We start from the raw sequence: 19,228 nt of genomic DNA, 5'->3' as shown, positions 1-19,228 counted from the left end.
TTTTTGAAAATCCAAATCAGAACCTAAAATAAATATTCTGTATTTTTTCTTGCAATGCAGTCTTAATCAGATATAAATTTCGATTACATGGTAAACGTCGTGATAAGATATCAAAGATTTTATATACAGCTCTGTTGGTGCATATAAACATATAAAACATACCTACAATAAACAGATCGATAAAGATATAATATATATATATATATATATATATATATATATATATATATATATATATATATATATATATATATATATATATATATATATATATGAATTGTCTCTTTTAACTAACTCACTAGCATTAATGTTGTAATTCTTCACTTTGTTAAGTGCAGTGTTTACATTTTTAATAACATTTTCTGTGACAGCTGACATTTTGTAGAATTTCTTTGCTGTACAGAACAGAGTCAGCCCGGGTGGCCGAGTGGTCTAAAGCACTCGCCTCCATCGATCACTGCCATCTCACGTATGTCTGCAAATCTGGGCTTCGCCAATGTGGATATGTGATAAAACTTGTCATTTGTTTACCGTGGGTCAGAGGTTCTTTCTGGGATTTTCCCGAGTTCATCTCCATGCGCTGAAAAATGGCGTTAAAACCCCAAAACAACAACTTTGCTTTATAGCATCGTTCCTTATCATCTGCTGTTTCAATGTGTGATTTTCTGATAAGATAAACTTGTGTGCTTTACAAGGTTGAACACTTTTTCCATGTTTCGATTAATCAGAAAAACCCCAGTGTAAAATAATAACAGGTACGTGGTATTAATGATAGTCATATTTCGTGTAAAAGAGAATCAACAGAGTTTGCCATTCATTACCGATATAGCAATTCATTGCCGATATAGCAATTCCTTACCGATATAGCAATTCCTTACCGCTATATCAATTCATTACCGATATAGCAATTAATTGCCTATATAGCAGTTCATTACCGATATAGCAATTCATTACCGATATAGAAATTCATTGCCGATATAGCAATTCATTACCGATATAGCAATTCACTACCGATGCTCAATTATTATAACATGCAAAGGATAATACCCTAAATCATAAAGTAAAAAATTCATTTAGGGATTTTGACCATACAGAGAAAATCCTGTTTGCAATTCTAGATTACTGGCTAACCGTGGCTGGCTCAATAGTTCAGGCGCTGGAAATGTGACCAGAAGGGTGATGGTTCGACTGAAGTGATGGTTCAACGAACACGAGTGTCCCTCCGTAAGTAATTTAACTCGACTAGCATTGAAAAGATATAACCTTTAAAGTGTTGCAGTGCCGTAAAAGTAATATGTATGTATGTATGTATGTATGGATGGATGTATGTATGTATGTATATATGTATGGATGGATGGATGTATGTATCATCTTTATTTCATTCCATGGAAGATTACATGATATAAAAATAAATCATGTGAATACAATCAATAGATAAGTATTTATAATTTAAAACAAAAAACACTATAAAAAATACAAACAAAAAAAAATAATATTAGAATAAAAATTCTAACACGATATCAGTCAACAAAGTGTTCGTCAACTGCATAAGTTGCAAGTCTCAGTACCTTATTTACAGAAGATAGCTGCACACTGCATGACAAGGTATGCTGCATACAGGACGAATAGCTTGGAGTTTTCTTTGTCGATTACACCTGATGGTAACATTATACCTAGAAGATATTGTAGTCGCAGCTCATCTTCTGCATTAAATAACGGTGGAAATATATCAGTAAGGAAATCCCAGAAAGAATTTCTAAAATTCGACATATAAGGACAAGTAACATGTGATGTTTTACCCCAACCCCTTGTATTATACATGTATTTATAAGTCTGTAAGTGGAGCCAGGTAAGCTTTGTTTTTCCAAGTACCTAAGTTGGCTAATCCTCTTACGTAACCCAGTCTTTGTTTGAGCTCTTGAGTGGAAATCTGGCGGGAATCTTTGTACATGGGAACACGTGACGTAGACAACTTCAAAGAGCCGGAAGCCGACAATGGTAGGCTGGACAGTACATGGGGACACACAGACTGACATTTTTATGATTGACAGTTCGATCAAATGACCAGAGTCCGTCGCCATCCAATCGGAATGCGTTGTAGGTGGGACTTGATTCGAGAAACTGGCATAAGACTTGTACAAGCCTGAAATTCGTCAGTTGGTGTTTAAGAGTCGCAGTGACACACACTCCGTTAGCCATTCGTAAAAAATTGGCGGAATTTAGGAAATTCATGAAATAGCTTCGATCAGGTAAGTTTGATGTTACGTTGATTCTGCTTGATACGACTGCTGTTAATTGAAGAGAATTTGTCGTATGTATACATTTTACTTGTATTGAAGTATGAATAGTTAATTATGACCTTAATATTTTGCATTTTTTTCATGACTTTAGCTAGTACTTTTGTTTACGATTGATTACGATGTTGATTCGTTGCATCATTATTCATAATGTTACTATGTACACCTTATTTGTGAGGCGAAAATGTTCTCTTCTTTCGCTAGTAATATGTGTGCATATTATTTCGTGGATTATTACGTTTACGCCCTTTTGAAAGGACGATTTGTATTTGTGAAGAATTGTATTGCTCGCTAGCCGCTATAAGAATTAATATTGTAATCCTTTGCGTAGTTATATTTTGGTAGACAAGAAATTTGTTTACGTAATGATAGATTTTGCCATTGAGTAACGGATTGCCGTTTATCACCATTCGAATGTGAATATTGTGGATTTGGTACGCTTGTGTAGGAAATATATATAAATATATATAAATATATAGATAGTCATATTACTAATCGTAGTAATATTTTAGTACAATCATATTTGAAATATTTTGTATGTATATACTGATAGGGCTCAGTATGTAGATATTTGAATCCTTTGTGTGATTGTGTTATGGCGCCATTTTTGTAAGCGGCGGAAGTGTATGGGAATTTAATTGTGTGCGCATGCGCGACCCAAATGTCCCGCCTTAAACTGATGGTTCAGTTCAGTGACGTAGTGTGAGGGAAGATTTTTATAACCCTATGCTAATGCATTATACCTTTCAACAGGAAGCTTTCGGGGGACGAAAGAATTTCAGAGAATTTCGGGGGACGAGAGAAGTTCAGAGAATTTCGGGTGACGGTGAGAGATACCGAGTGAATTTCGGGTGACCTCAAGGGATACCGTCAAGGGTTCCGGATACTAGAAGAGGAACCGGAAGTCAAGATAACGGAAGGAACAAGGATTATAGAAGAGGAAGCGGAAGTGGAGATCACGAAAGGAGAGAAAGACAAGGGAACGAAGAGATTTAGATGAGTAGCACTCAAGAAGGGAAAAATCTCCTCACACTGTGAACTCAAATGATGATCAAAGGGATCATTGGGTGAAAGAGAGACATTGATTACTTTAAATTCTTTTAAATTTCATTTATTAAATTGTTATTGTTTAAATTTCATCTTTGTATTTCTTTTAATTTAACTGTCGGCATTGCTGACTGGGGGCTCGTAGCCATAAATATATTTAGTCAATAAATAATATAGTGTCCAGAATTAACCTTCTGAATAAGGACCAGGGGAACTTCTCATAATTCGTTAAAGTCTATAAGAAGAACCCCACCCCTAGACAACCACTACACCTTTACAGTGGGCGCTTCGTCCGGGATATGAATTAGATCTTGGATACGAGGGAGATCGCCTGGCAACCTTTATAGAAGAAAGGATCAAGGAATGGAAGGCCGAAAAAGCAGCGGAAAGAGAAGCCCAGAGAGAACTAGCCAAGATAGCAGCGGACCAAGAGTTAGCCAAGATAGCAGCGGACCGAGACGCCCAGAAAGAGCTGGAGCTAGCCAGACTCGCTCACACTCTGGAGATGGAAAAGGTCAGAGTTGAAGCTAGGACCAACGGACGGGACGACGCCAGTACAAGCTCTGGAACAACCGGCCGACCTTTCATCGACCACCGGATAGTCCAGATCAACATGTCACGCTTCAATGATAGGGAGGAGGCTATTGACGATTTTCTCGTCCAGTTTGAGAAACTCGCACGCGCTCATCAGGTCCCTGAACAGCACTGGGCCATTAATGTCTCAGCCTTTTTGCAAGGTGCAGCTCGGGAAGTCTACCACGGCTTGACTGCAGAAGAGGCTGATGACTACACTGCCCTCAAGAAGGCGCAACAGGCGAAAAATTACAATAAGCGCGCAAAACCACGTCAGTTTGAGGTAGGGGACAAAGTGTTGTTGTTGTTGCCCCAGGAACACAACAAGTTGCAAGTTTCCTGGAGGGGTCCATACGTCGTCACCAAGAAGGTCGGAGGTCAAACCTACCGGATACAGCTACCGACGAAAGAGAAATTGTACCATGCCAATTTGCTCAAGAGGTACCGGGAAAGGGAGACCGCCAGCGATTTTGTTGTCGCAGCGATAGTCACCGAGGATATCGAAGGCGATACGGAAGGTGCTAACACTGTCCCGAGCTGTCCATTAACGAGGGCCGAGACTCCGTCGGACGTGGAGTGTGACCCCATGTTAACTGAAGGGCAGCGGAACGAGATAGAGACCTTGCTGGCCGGATATTCCGACGTGCTAACAGAAAAACCCGGGAGGACGACGCTTGTCGAGTTCGGGTTAAAGATGGTGGACGACCGACCAGTTCAGCGTAAACCCTACCCCTTGCCCCACGCGAAACGACAAGTTGTAAGGGAAGAAATCGAGCAGATGATTGCTCTGGGAGTAATCGAACCTGCCGACTCTCCGTACAGCTCACCAGTAGTCTTAGTGCAGAAGAAGGACGGCACCCATCGGTTCTGCGTCGACTACCGGAAGCTGAATCAGGTGACAGAATTTCAAGTTGAAATGCTACCTGACCCCGAACATATCTTCGCTTCGGTCTCGAAAGCGAAATATTTTTCCAAACTGGATTTGTCCAAGGGGTATTGGCAAATTCCGGTAAGGAAAGAAGACCGACCGAAGCTTGCTTTTGCTACTCCCGACGAGACATACCAATGGTTGGTGATGCCGTTCGGGGTACAAAACGCGCCCAGCGTCTTTACCAGAATGATGCGGAAGTTGTTGGAGCCCTTGCGCGATAGGGGTGTCCACAACTTCATGGATGACCTCTTGTTAGCTACAGAGACATGGGGTGAACACCTCGCTCTGTTAGCTGACGTTTTGGAGCGGCTACGTCAGGAGGGCTTGACAGCCCGCCCTTCCAAATGTCACCTTGGTTTCAGGACATTAGACTATTTAGGACATACCCTGAGCCAAGGCACGCTGTCTCCAGAGAAGTCGAAGGTGGAGCAATTGAGAAACGCCGCACGCCCCACCACGAAAACGGAAGTGAGGTCATTCCTGGGACTGGCCGGATATTACCGGAGGTATGTCGCTAATTTCAGCGCGATTGCGGGCCCGTTGTCTGACCTAACCAAGAAACGGACCCCGAGTAAGTTCATTCGGACAGATGCGTGTGAGCACGCATTCCAAACGCTAAAGGATAGACTTACATCCGACGCAGTTGTTCGTCTACCGGACTTGGATAAAGAATTCGTTCTGCGCACCGATGCATGCGACACGGGACTGGGAGCAGTACTGCTCCAGGAGCATGACAAGACGCTTTTTCCTGTCGCATACGGCAGCCGGAAGTTGTCTGCTGCCGAGAAGAATTACTCAGTATCGGAGAGGGAATGTCTCGGAATCGTGTTCGGCATATGACGGTTCGAGCGATACCTATATGGACGTAAGTTCATATTGGAGACCGACCACCAACCACTCGCCTATCTGGCGCAGGCAAAGTTGTCCAATGGTCGATTGATGCGATGGTCGCTGTTTTTACAGCAGTACCAGATGCAGATCAGATACGTGAAAGGATCTGAAAACGTAGGCGCAGATTTCATGAGTAGAAGCGCCGAAATGATATAGATCATTTGTTATATTTTCGTGTTCATACTCAGTTTAGCATTTAGTTCATTTTGCTGATTTTGTTCTTTATATCGTGTAACACTTTTGCTTTTTTAGTTTGAGTGAATAAAATCCTGATTTTATTCTCAAGCGTGGGGGGATGTGATGTTTTACCCCAACCCCTTGTATTATACATGTATTTATAAGTCTGTAAGTGGAGCCAGGTAAGCTTTGTTTTTCCAAGTACCTAAGTTGGCTAATCCTCTTACGTAACCCAGTCTTTGTTTGAGCTCTTGAGTGGAAATCTGGCGGGAATCTTTGTACATGGGAACACGTGACGTAGACAACTTCAAAGAGCCGGAAGCCGACAATGGTAGGCTGGACAGTACATGGGGACACACAGACTGACATTTTTATGATTGACAGTTCGATCAAATGACCAGAGTCCGTCGCCATCCAATCGGAATGCGTTGTAGGTGGGACTTGATTCGAGAAACTGGCATAAGACTTGTACAAGCCTGAAATTCGTCAGTTGGTGTTTAAGAGTCGCAGTGACACACACTCCGTTAGCCATTCGTAAAAAATTGGCGGAATTTAGGAAATTCATGAAATAGCTTCGATCAGGTAAGTTTGATGTTACGTTGATTCTGCTTGATACGACTGCTGTTAATTGAAGAGAATTTGTCGTATGTATACATTTTACTTGTATTGAAGTATGAATAGTTAATTATGACCTTAATATTTTGCATTTTTTTCATGACTTTAGCTAGTACTTTTGTTTACGATTGATTACGATGTTGATTCGTTGCATCATTATTCATAATGTTACTATGTACACCTTATTTGTGAGGCGAAAATGTTCTCTTCTTTCGCTAGTAATATGTGTGCATATTATTTCGTGGATTATTACGTTTACGCCCTTTTGAAAGGACGATTTGTATTTGTGAAGAATTGTATTGCTCGCTAGCCGCTATAAGAATTAATATTGTAATCCTTTGCGTAGTTATATTTTGGTAGACAAGAAATTTGTTTACGTAATGATAGATTTTGCCATTGAGTAACGGATTGCCGTTTATCACCATTCGAATGTGAATATTGTGGATTTGGTACGCTTGTGTAGGAAATATATATAAATATATATAAATATATAGATAGTCATATTACTAATCGTAGTAATATTTTAGTACAATCATATTTGAAATATTTTGTATGTATATACTGATAGGGCTCAGTATGTAGATATTTGAATCCTTTGTGTGATTGTGTTATGGCGCCATTTTTGTAAGCGGCGGAAGTGTATGGGAATTTAATTGTGTGCGCATGCGCGACCCAAATGTCCCGCCTTAAACTGATGGTTCAGTTCAGTGACGTAGTGTGAGGGAAGATTTTTATAACCCTATGCTAATGCATTATACCTTTCAACAGGAAGCTTTCGGGGGACGAAAGAATTTCAGAGAATTTCGGGGGACGAGAGAAGTTCAGAGAATTTCGGGTGACGGTGAGAGATACCGAGTGAATTTCGGGTGACCTCAAGGGATACCGTCAAGGGTTCCGGATACTAGAAGAGGAACCGGAAGTCAAGATAACGGAAGGAACAAGGATTATAGAAGAGGAAGCGGAAGTGGAGATCACGAAAGGAGAGAAAGACAAGGGAACGAAGAGATTTAGATGAGTAGCACTCAAGAAGGGAAAAATCTCCTCAAACTGTGAACTCAAATGATGATCAAAGGGATCATTGGGTGAAAGAGAGACATTGATTACTTTAAATTCTTTTAAATTTCATTTATTAAATTGTTATTGTTTAAATTTCATCTTTGTATTTCTTTTAATTTAACTGTCGGCATTGCTGACTGGGGGCTCGTAGCCATAAATATATTTAGTCAATAAATAATATAGTGTCCAGAATTAACCTTCTGAATAAGGACCAGGGGAACTTCTCATAATTCGTTAATGTCTATAAGAAGAACCCCACCCCTAGACAGTTAGGACACCCCCACATAACACAACAATGAAGTATCAAGTCTGTATAAACATTCCAACATCTAATACGCATATCGAGCCGTGTTTGAGGAACAGCAGCCCATAGTTTAGCTACATATGTAAATACCTTTGTGTTGTCTGGTTTTAGCTGACTGCCACACTGAGGCAGGTCGTAAGTATTCGTGTATCGAAGAGAATCTATCAAAATCTGCTTGATTAGACGCACGAACTCTCCAGAGGCTTTTTCCAAGACCAACAATTTTTGACCTTACAATTTCTTTCCAATTTTGTTTATCTGGAATTTCAGAATGATGCAAATAATCAGTTAGATACCCGAGCAAGTCAAACTTCTTTGAGGTATAACATAAATTTGAAATTAGCCCGTAGCTTGACATGCATCCGCTCAAAATGAAGTGAAATAACGCAACGTTAAACATACGTTTAGTATGTACGTTATTACTGATCAAACACAATCTGTGTAAAAACATCAATTTTCTTCTATCAATTTCGGACTGGACTGATGTCCATCCTAGCATTCCCAGGGCGATGTCAGATCTTGTCTGTGTTGGAAAACCTTGTGCATGTTTGGCAAAATACCTCAGAGTTTTATCCAATAAAGAGAGGTTACTGTTTGAAATGTTACACCATAATTCACTTCCATAAAACAGTGAAGGGAAAATTCCGTTTTTAATTACATTTGCAGCAACCAAAGGATTTAAACCATTTGGTTTAATTCCAATACCAAACAGTGAAAAGATTTTTTTCCTTTCTTGCATGCATCGAGTATTGCGTCATGGGACGTCAGCTTTCAGTTAAGCCGGTGACCCAGGTATCCCAACATAAGGCAACGTAGCTAGACACAGGTTTTCAGACGCATACTGACAATCATGTCATCGGTTCTGATATTATAATTTTTAAAATTAAACTAATTTTACTTCGAAAGATTTTATGCTCGTGTAACGTTTAACACCCACCAGCTTTTCTTACATCTTGTTCATTCTAAGATTTGTTTACATACATGTAGTTATGATTTGTTGACACATAATAATTAACTTTTTCTGTTTCGCATTTTCGAGACGTTTCAATAATCGTTGTGTAAGCATTAAGTCACCTATATAGCCTCAAGCAATATCATCAAACAAGATTGATAAATTGTCAGTATAATGTATAGAACAAAGCAAAGAAACGTAAGAATAGCTAGCAGTGTTACGACAGTGTGTGAGAGAGAGAGAGAGAGAGAGATTTTGAAGTCATTAAAATAATGAAGGTTGATTTTTAGATTTTATATTAATGGATACATATTACCGCAAGTAGTATTATATGTCGAAACATAACAAGACATTTTACTGTGCAACTGGTGTACGGTAGATAACATAACATCTGTGTGAACAAATAACCTAGACATTGTTTGATGGACGCATTAAGCGGAGTCAGTATGGACCTTTGTTGTTTGTAGTTGTAGGTGTCAAATACGGATACATACATACATACATACATACATTTTTTTCTTCTGGGACCTTCATGGGTCTTCCTCCAACAAATGTACTGGCTAGCATATATAATGGCGTTAAACCCCACAAAACGAAACCTATGCTGCTCTCGATATCACCACTGTCTCTTTTGTCGTACTAATGCTACCTGTATTAGTAAGCTACGTATGAATATTGATTTAATAGACAAAATGTATTTACATTCACGCAGGGTAGGCCTAGTAAAAACTACACAGATATATGTATTCAGACACATGATCTAATCTCTTTAACTCCATGGCATGTTCACACTCAGTTAAGTCGGTTTATAAAAAGGGAAATATGTAAATATATACCCGTAACTGACTTCTTGTAATAGAATACAATTCCGTTACATTGCAAACGCGGCGTGATACTTTTTCAGATCGTTACCAATACAGTCAATACAAGAAGTGGAAAGTCGAAAAGTTTGCCGGAACATATTCAAAGGAAAGTAATTGCAACACCTTCTCGTATAGTCCAACATAACTTTAAACTTTGAAATCAAGTATAAGTGCTTTCTTGCTAAGTCAATAACCAAAAGTGTGGTTCCAAAAGCGAGCCCTCTCGAGAACTGATTTTTTTGTGCAATACTAACTCCCGTAAACAAATTAGGTTTAAAAAAGCAAAATGGTTAGGCCCTGAGATTTTACACCATTTATTCAATTTTGGATATGCAGTTGCTCAGTGATGTAACTATAGCAAATAAGATGACATACATTTGATACGACTTAGAAGGTATTACCAATCTTGGAGGTATACCTTGTTTCCCATCCATCTATATTGATTCATCTGACTGAGCTCTAACCGTGCATGTGCAACCAGAAACTGTTTTCAAGTGACAAGCTAAATTCTGACACGTGCAACCGGGTAATTAGACAAAAATCACAATTCAGTGGAAACCGCCCAGATATGTAAAAACGACCATTCTTGGATTTGTTTTCTCATGCTTACTTTTACCAGCCCAAACTATCCAGTATTCCTTTTTTTATTTCTAGTGCATATTTTCATGCGCTTTGAATCAAGAAAATTACCTAAATCATTTTTCCCCATTATTCATGAAAGGTGTTTTCATATATTATTCATGAAAGGTATTTTCATATATTAGTATGACCAAATCAGTTTGCAGTACACGTTTGTATCGTAAATTGCTTTCTTGGTAAGGAAACCAAAACTTGCCGATCAGTAGTATTCATGATTGGATAAGGACTTATATATTTTAGAAAACATCAAATCCCTCCTAACAGCATCTAACAATCAGAGGTAAGATACATCCAAATGTGTGAAATAGGTCTTAGTGACCTATGTGTGTGCGAGTCACTACTTTTAAGGTCTACCTATATTTTTGCTATTAGTCACTACTCTGAAAGACACTCATATGTTCTTTCATAATTTAAAAGATGATACGTGTAGGAAAAACATTGGAAATACAACCACCTATTGGACTACGAAAAGTGGTCTTGATAGTAAAGTGCTCTGATTTCAGAGGATATATTTTCTTTTCGACAACCTCAGCTGTAGTGTTTTAAGAAACGTGGCTGTTTGCAGAGAGTCTCATTTTTCTGATAGTCTCAGGAGAGGCATTATCACACATACCGCAAAATTAAGCTCCACACAAAATTGTTAACTAAAACTCGAAATACCAGTAATTACAACCTACTTTTCTTACGGTAAACTGCCGTACTCCTTAGATAGTATCAAGTTTCTCGTGTCAAAGTCACGAGTCTACAATCCCCAGTCATCAGAACTGAAGTGAATATAAATAGTGTACTTTTTAAAGATGTCAGCCAATTTACATCGTCATCCACAAAGTTGGGGGTATATAGTCATTGCGTTTGAATTTGCGTGCACGAAAGTCGATACTAAGGTTGCAATATTGGTTGCACGTTGGCAATAAGAAATTTAAGCTGAGAAGGGTCATTTCATCAGATGAAGTTTAAGTCAATGCTTTGTATCTGTACTTGAAACCCTGTTTGGTTTTCATATTACAGCAATTGTAACACATATGTGACCCAAGTGTCATACTATGGCAGTATATCGCCTCGATGATGATAAGAAAATAATCCGTTACGCTTTAACCATGTCCTGCACAAACCAACGTGTCTAACGCAGTTTTCTTTATTTTATTGTCTGCCCTATATTGTGTTCATTTTATTTGGTCCGGTGTTATTGGCCCCATGGAATTTAGCCTTGTCTTGGTTGATGAACTGGGAGCCAACATTTCCTATAAATAGTACTGAATTCTGAGATGAAACATTGTGTTAATGAATTTGTGCCTTGTACTTATCGAGTAACTTGACATAGTATCAGTGGTGTATTGCTGTGGAAACGTGTGGGAACGGCGTTCCCTTACTTATTGTGCGTTCCCTTAATTTATTTTGTGCTCGCCATAGTCACCCCACCCCACTCCACCCCTACCCCATTCCATCTGAGTGATATGCGTTCACTCATTGCTTTGTTGGATTCTCTCACTTCTTTATTTAGCACTACACCACTGCTAGGTACGTCTCACTCTGGCAAAACATGGATACACAATAACACAGCATTAAAAAAATAGAAAGAAGGGAAAAGACTATTCGACATAATGGAAATGTCCGGATAAAATCAAATCGAGGCCAAAGTCAATTTACAAGGATTTACTCCTTATATACGCTGTTCGAATATGACATCAGTTTTGCTCGAATAGCAACACTCGTAATTCGCACCACTAGTTTACACAATTACAAACCTAATGGGTTTATTATTATCTTTATCGGACGTATACTATCTTCTCTGAGTGTGGGACATTTCCCATCTACAGGATCCACAAATTGTACCAATCACAAAGGATTTGACTTTCACAAATGTAATTACATTTTAATTAACTGCTATAACTACTACGACACTACAACAACTACTGCTACTGCTACTACTACTACTACTCTCTCTCTCTCTCTCTCTCTCTCTCTCTCTCTCTCTCTCTCTCTCCTTTATAATTTAACTATATATGACCAAGCTTTCAAAATAATGGTACCTGAGTTTTGAACATTCTTAATTTTTACTTGATGCCGTTGAAAACGAAGACCGATAAAAAAGTTTCTGCCCTTATAACTGTCAATATTTCTGGAATTTAATCAATAACAATTGAACAATTACAGAGTATTAATAACCAACTTATTAGACAGTCTTAGCTTTTTATGACCTCTTGCAGATTTTCCTTCTGGACGAATTTAGGCTGATCAACAGAACTAGTGCAGGTACTGTAACGGCAGTAAAATATAGACAGCTTTGCGTACATTTCAGAGTTTAAACGATATCTTCCGACGAGAATTCGAAACCAGTGCAACTTTCCTGTCCTACTTCCATACTGATTCAACACTAAAACTTCTGTTGAAAACATTCGGGTACTAATACTAGCGATGATGTTGGACAAAAAGACAAAAAAGGTTGAAGTGTTAGCGGTAGCTGATTCGATAGAGCGTCGGACTTGTAATCCAACAGTAGCGGGTTCTATACCCGTCCAAGCCCACCCCGGTCAGCTGCCTCAGTGTGTTATTGGGATCAATCACTACCTTCCATTTCCTCGGCATCCCTAATAATGTGTCAATATTGCCGACAAAACCCACAAAAGCAAATCAAATTTGTATCGTGTTATTTTGATATATATTATTCCTAAAGAACTCAAAAACCCCGCACATGACTGGTACCTGTTTAATTTTAAAATTCATCATTTCTTTCATGCGATGAATTTAAAAGACATACGTTAATCATGGGAAGGTACCATTCATACCAACATTGAATACGGGAGACACAAATTTCGGTTAATAAAGTCTGGCTTGTGTTTCATGAATCCGTGTTTATTTTGTTCGGTTAGGTGCTATTGACCCCAATGAATTAAGCCTCGTTTTGCATCATTAATACTGAGTAAATATTTGCGATAAACAGTATTGATTTCTGAGACAAAACACAATCTAATTGAATTTGGAGCCGATCTGCATTAACTAAACATGACCTAACTGGTATAATCAGAGCTAAGTATGGACACGCATTCTTACAGAGCATCGAACCATTTGAATGAAGGAGAAAAAGAGACTCGATATAAAAGATATGGCCTAATATATAATCGAATGGAAACCAATGGCCAACTTTAAATTTTATTCACCTGCCCAAAATAAATTAGCTTTTTTCTTTTGATTTTCTTTACCTGGCCAAATTATGTTGTTTTTCCTATTAAGAACAGAAATGGTTGCTTTCAGTTTTTTTAAGGTTTCTTGTCATAAAATATGTCTGCCGACCATGTATGAGGTTTGTGGGCCTCTACGGTATATGCGGCTTGTGATCCTCCGATGTAAACTTCATTATATTATTCTCATTCATTCAATGAAATGTAGTGTATTCGAGTCAGATTTATAAAAGAAACATTAATCGCGATATTCAGTGTCTTCAAATAATTTATACCAAAACACAAACTTTGTTTTTGGAACAGTAAATATATAGTACACTATATGTAAATTTTTAAAATGAAATCTTGAGAACTGAAATTGTAGTGGTCTAGGTGCATGAGGCCACTCTGATCTAGAACATTTAGTCTACTGGTATGTAAGTCCACTCTGATCTAGAACATTTAGTCTACTGGTATATAAGTCCACTCTGATCTAGAACATTTATACTATTAGTATATGAGGCAACTCTGATCCAGACCTTTCTGATCCAGACCTTTTTGACTATTGGTATATGACGCCATTCTGATGCAGACCTTTTAGACTATTGGTATATGAGGCCACTCTGATCCAGATCTTTTAAAATATTGGTATATGAAACCACTCTGTTCCAGACCTTTTAGACTATTGGTATATGGGACCACTCTGATCCAGACCTTTTAGAATATTGGTATGTGAGGCCACTTTGATCCATACCTTTTAGAATATTGGTATATGAGGTCACTCTGATCCAGACCTGTTAGACTATTGGTGTATGAGGTCACTCTGATCCAGACCTGTTAGACTATTGATATATGAGGTCACTCTGATCCAGACCTTTTAGACTATTGGTGTATGAGGTCACTCTGATCCAGACCTGTTAGACTATTGGTGTATGAGGTCACTCTGATCCAGACCTGTTAGACTATTGGTGTATGAGGTCACTCTGATCCAGACCTGTTAGACTATTGGTATATGAGGTCACTCTGATCCAGACCTTTTAGACTATTGGTGTATGAAGCCACTCTGATCCAGACCTTTTAAAATATTGATATATGAGGCCCCTCTGATCCAGACATTTTAGACTATTTGTATATGAGGCCACCATCATGCAGGCCTTTTAACCTATTGGTATATGAGGCCACACTGATCCAGACCATTTAAGACTATTGGTGTTTCAGGCCACTCTGCTACAGACCTTTTATAATAAAGTATACGAGGCCATTCTGATCCAGATCTTTCAGGCTATTGGTATATGAAGCCATTTTGATCCAGACATTTTAGACTATTGTTATATGAAGCCACTCTGGTCCAGACAATTTAGGCTATTGTTATATGAGGCAACTCTGATCTAGACCTTTCTGATCCAGACCTTTTAGACTATTGGTATACGAAGCACTCTGATCCAGACCTTTTAGACTATTGATCTATGAGGCCACTCTGATCAAGACCTTTTAGACTACTGGTATATCAGGCCAATCTGATCCAGACCTTTGAGACTATTGGTATATAAAGTCACTCTGATCCAGGCCTTTTAAACTATTGGTGTTTGAGGCCTCTCTGATACAGACCTTTTAGACTATAGGTATATGAGGCCACTCTGATCCAGGCCTTTTATGCTATTGGTGTCAGAATCACACTGGAATCATTTACATTTACTACAACTCTTTGTGTTATTTAATTTTACCCTGTTTTGGACGTGCATACTGGTTCTTACAGTGCATTTTCCAAATTATGATCAATCTCTTAATTTCCCATCATTGTAAATATCCGATTTAAGCGGTATTTCACCGACTCTTCGATAGATACGTAAGTGCATTCATATTGCCTTTCACGCTGTCGGGCTACTTGATAGCCAGGTAGTTTCAGTATACCGTCTTTGATGTTGCAAAAGGCCTCATTTTGATCGACGAAAACTATCCATAAAGCGCCAAACAGACCAAAATCAGCTTTAACGATTAGTTGTTCATAAACAGCGTTTATTTATTTTCGTCTGAAAATCTGATCCGTTCTGTGCCTTTAACAATGCGCCACCTGCAGTTTGTAAAGCCACCCAACCTCTTGAAGTTCGAATTTTTCCCGTAATCGGCAATGCAGTTCTTAAAGATGAATGTAAACGCAAAACCGGTTTTAAGTTTTATTTGTAAAAAATAAGATTAATCAATAAGGTTGTTTACTTGCCAACAATTTTATTGAAGGCAGAAAAGTGAATCGGCCTTTAATTGTCATTACATCTATTAAAAGCCCGGATTTGTGCTAAACTTGCGGAAACAAGCTCAGTCGCTTTTGATGGCGATGATTGATATTTATTACGTCACCAACCAACCTGCATAGCTGGTTGATGTTGTTGTTGTGGGGTTTAATGCCATTTTTCAGCACACGATAGGCTATGCATGGCGGCCAGTATTATGGTGGAGGAAGAACCCGGGAAAACCCCGGGGAAGAACCACCGATCCACGAGAAGCTACTGACAAGCTTTCTCACATACCCACATTGGTGCAATGCTGGTACGTACCTTTTAGACCGTGAGTGTACTCGCTTATAAGTAGAGTCCAACTGCCAAATGGACAGATCCGGATATGCTGTCGCATTATATGCCGGCATATATGGGTGCAGTTTATTAGGAGTAATTAATTAGTAAAACAAATAAAGTAGACAGTGGTCTTGCTGCTCAGTATGTGAGGTCCGATCGGGGTGAATATAGTTTGCAACATGATTCGACTTATACGCAAGTACAGAAGGTAGATGGACTTTGTATTCCTTCCGTTACATTTTGGGGTTTGTTCTACTTTTAGGAACTTGTGGTCCGGTGGGGAATGGGTTTCAACCGCTCGGACAGGTGAATAGTGGATGAAATTTGAGGGTGAATGTCAAAATGAAGAGACAGAGAGAGGCGTAGCTGTCGAGGTATATGAGACCACTTACTAACCAGCCTTGCTAGTCCAGACCTTTCGTGGTGTGTACGTTTGACTGCAAGACAGACAAACTAAATTCCACTTTTGACTGCAACAGTCACACTTTGTATTCCTTCCCGTTACATTATTACACCATAAAAATGATGACGTAGAAACAGACAGTCTTCTGAGAAATTGCACATGCATCGTTCTCTACATATTAATCACGATAAAATGAATCTCTTTTATAACTGATAATTTGTGGTGAATTATTCTACATGATATAGTGCGTAATTCTTCGGCATGAACACATTACATTTACCCGGGATACTGTAAACACATGTATTGTACGTGTATGAAGGTTGTAACAATTCAACGACAATGATGGGGACGTCAATGATGATGATACTTTTTTTATTTTATTATTATTATTATTATTAGTAGTAGTAGTAGTAGTAGTAGTAGCAGTAGTAGTACCGTATTGTTTCAATAATAATAATAATAATAATAATAATAATAATAATAATAATAACTATTATTAGTAGTAGTAGTAATAATGTATTGTTTCAATAATAATAATAATAATAATAATAATAATAATAATAATTATTATTATTATTATTATTATTATTATTATTATTATTATTATTATTTTGTTATTGTTTTTATTCTTGTTGGTGGAGTTTATGGATATGAAAGAGGAAAATTGCGCATCTTTAAGTTTTATCGACATAGCTAAGTGTGAGCTACTGTGTATATAGATGAGCAAAGACTATAAAAGTGTCAGATCCTGCTCAGCTAAAAATGCAATAGCTTCCCCATTTTTGTTTTTCCTGGTCACAAATACTCCCACCCCACCCAACCCGCACCCCCTTCTAATCACCATTTAAGTTATTCCCACCTTCGCACAATGTTGTGATAATTTAATTCCTACTGCAGAAAAATTTACAGAAAAAAGATTGTATATCAGTGAATGAAAATTCGTCAAACATTGAATCTCTTTGGATAATCAAATGCCGTCAACGGATCGAAATAAGCACTGCCATGTCAAGCTATATGTGTTCTAATGATATACCGTTTCGGTGAATTTTAATGATAAATACACCAGTGGATAAAGACACTCCAGTTCAATGTTCATACCAATGTAAATAAACACGACATACACGCAGGTATGAATAAAATGGGTTTCTGTTTGTGTGTGTAACTATATACATGAAGACAGGTAAATACACACATGTATCCAAGTACATGTTAACATGTACATACAAGACAGAGTTCAAGAAAATGAAGCATCTGATGTTTCAACATACCTTTTGAATTACTCCTCTTCGATTTTCTAAACAGGCTGATCAAACTGTAGTACAAGTAATTCACACAAAGGTAGCCTTATCGAAGGAAAACTGTATATGGTCTTTGGCACCGTTCTCGCCAAGTTCGCATGTAGGTAGGATGACAGAGATATACGAGTCGTGACATTGTAAGGGATTGGACAGACCCAGTGAACAAATGATACAATTGATTAGGAAAACCTAATGAGCGTAACTTACCCGTCCTTGGATTACTTGTTGCCGAGTCAATTAAACGTTTATCAGGTGGCTCTGTGAGAACTATATATCAGGTTCACCTTGTGATTCCTATGAACAAACCGCCATTCCGGCTTACAAGCGTCGCCAGGGTCACCGAGATGGTTCCTCCAGTAGGTGTGGGATTTCCGGGGAGGGGCGCGGCTGGGGTTGTGGGAAAGAGTATTTTAAGGGGGGGGGGGGTGCTGATCACACGTATGTAACAGTCATGAGGAAGGTTAAAGTGAACTCATGATATAACATAAACTGATCTTTTTCCTTGATGTTGACCCATTCTTATTTACGCTCTCTCTCTCTCTCTCTCTCTCTCTCTCTCTCTCTCTCTCTCTCTCTCTCTCTCATGCACATAGGTAAATTATTATGACTACGGCCAATTCAGTGGCCTCACGCAAAATATGCTGATTTCAATTTTATTTTAAACGTTTATAAATCTCGTAAATATATGTATCCGCATGGCCCCCCCCCCCCGCCAACAAAACAAATGAGTTGATGGTAACATTATTTTTTTCATGCAGGTGTACCACCCAAAGAATGTTTGATTGGTTTGGTTTGGTGCTTTTACGGCACAGCAACACAAGTAGGTTATTTAGTGCGAGGCAACTGGAGTAATGTGCCTTGCCCAAGGACACACCATGGTAGCTGACCCATGCTGGTCCGATGGTAGGATTCGATTCCACACATTATCTGTCGTGAACCCGGTACGCTGACCATTGGGTAACCGCAGCTCTCCGTTTGGTTGGTACATCATCACTAAAGTAATCACTTTATCAATCTGGGATAAAAGTGCGATCATCGATGCGTGAAGTACTTAATAAGGTGGACTTCCGCCTTATGTTGATTGCTTCACTTATATTTCCACCATTACCAGAACAGCCAATTCCAGATGTTCCAGCTAGACTGCGAGCCATATTAGCAAACGTAGAGTGCAGCTGTAGCATACAAGCAACCGAGTTTAACTGAAGAAAAACAAGAAAAACACTTCATGCTAACGTCCTCATTTTTCAATTTTGTCTGTAGACTAGATCCTCGTTCATTTGACATTGTCTTCAGTAGGCTTGCTTTTCCGCTCGATTAATGCCTGGTTTTTACTTGCACATCAGAACACGAAAGACTATGTAGTGGCAGGGCAATGACAGTAAGTGCATTGCACGCTAACCACAGAGCCACCGCGTCACACCTAAATATGCTTCCGACCGCCTGTCTGTACAAAA

At 38.7% G+C, this 19,228-nt stretch overlaps 1 protein-coding gene across 3 annotated transcripts in view; it reads right to left on the bottom strand.

Annotated features, from left to right (window-relative positions):
* Positions 1 to 18,115, bottom strand: part of LOC149799792 (malignant fibrous histiocytoma-amplified sequence 1 homolog) — a 78,157-nt gene extending 60,042 nt beyond the window's left edge. Inside the window, exon 1 of one of the 3 annotated variants that reach the window (XM_089959179.1) lies at positions 17,982 to 18,115. The gene's annotated coding sequence lies outside the window, so the exon portion shown is untranslated. Of the gene's footprint in view, positions 1 to 9,353; positions 9,480 to 17,744; positions 17,902 to 17,981 lie in introns of those variants that run through there. The other 2 variants (XM_089959178.1, XM_089959180.1) reach the window with 2 other exon arrangements.
* Positions 18,116 to 19,228: the final 1,113 nt, after the last annotated feature.

This window comes from Sinohyriopsis cumingii, chromosome 5 (genome assembly GCF_028554795.1).
Source record: "Sinohyriopsis cumingii isolate HCF-2022 chromosome 5, ASM2855479v2, whole genome shotgun sequence".
In the NCBI taxonomy this organism is placed as follows: domain Eukaryota; kingdom Metazoa; phylum Mollusca; class Bivalvia; order Unionida; family Unionidae; genus Sinohyriopsis; species Sinohyriopsis cumingii.
Note: the sequence above shows the minus strand (reverse complement) of the source record. Positions and strands in the feature narration are given on the sequence as shown.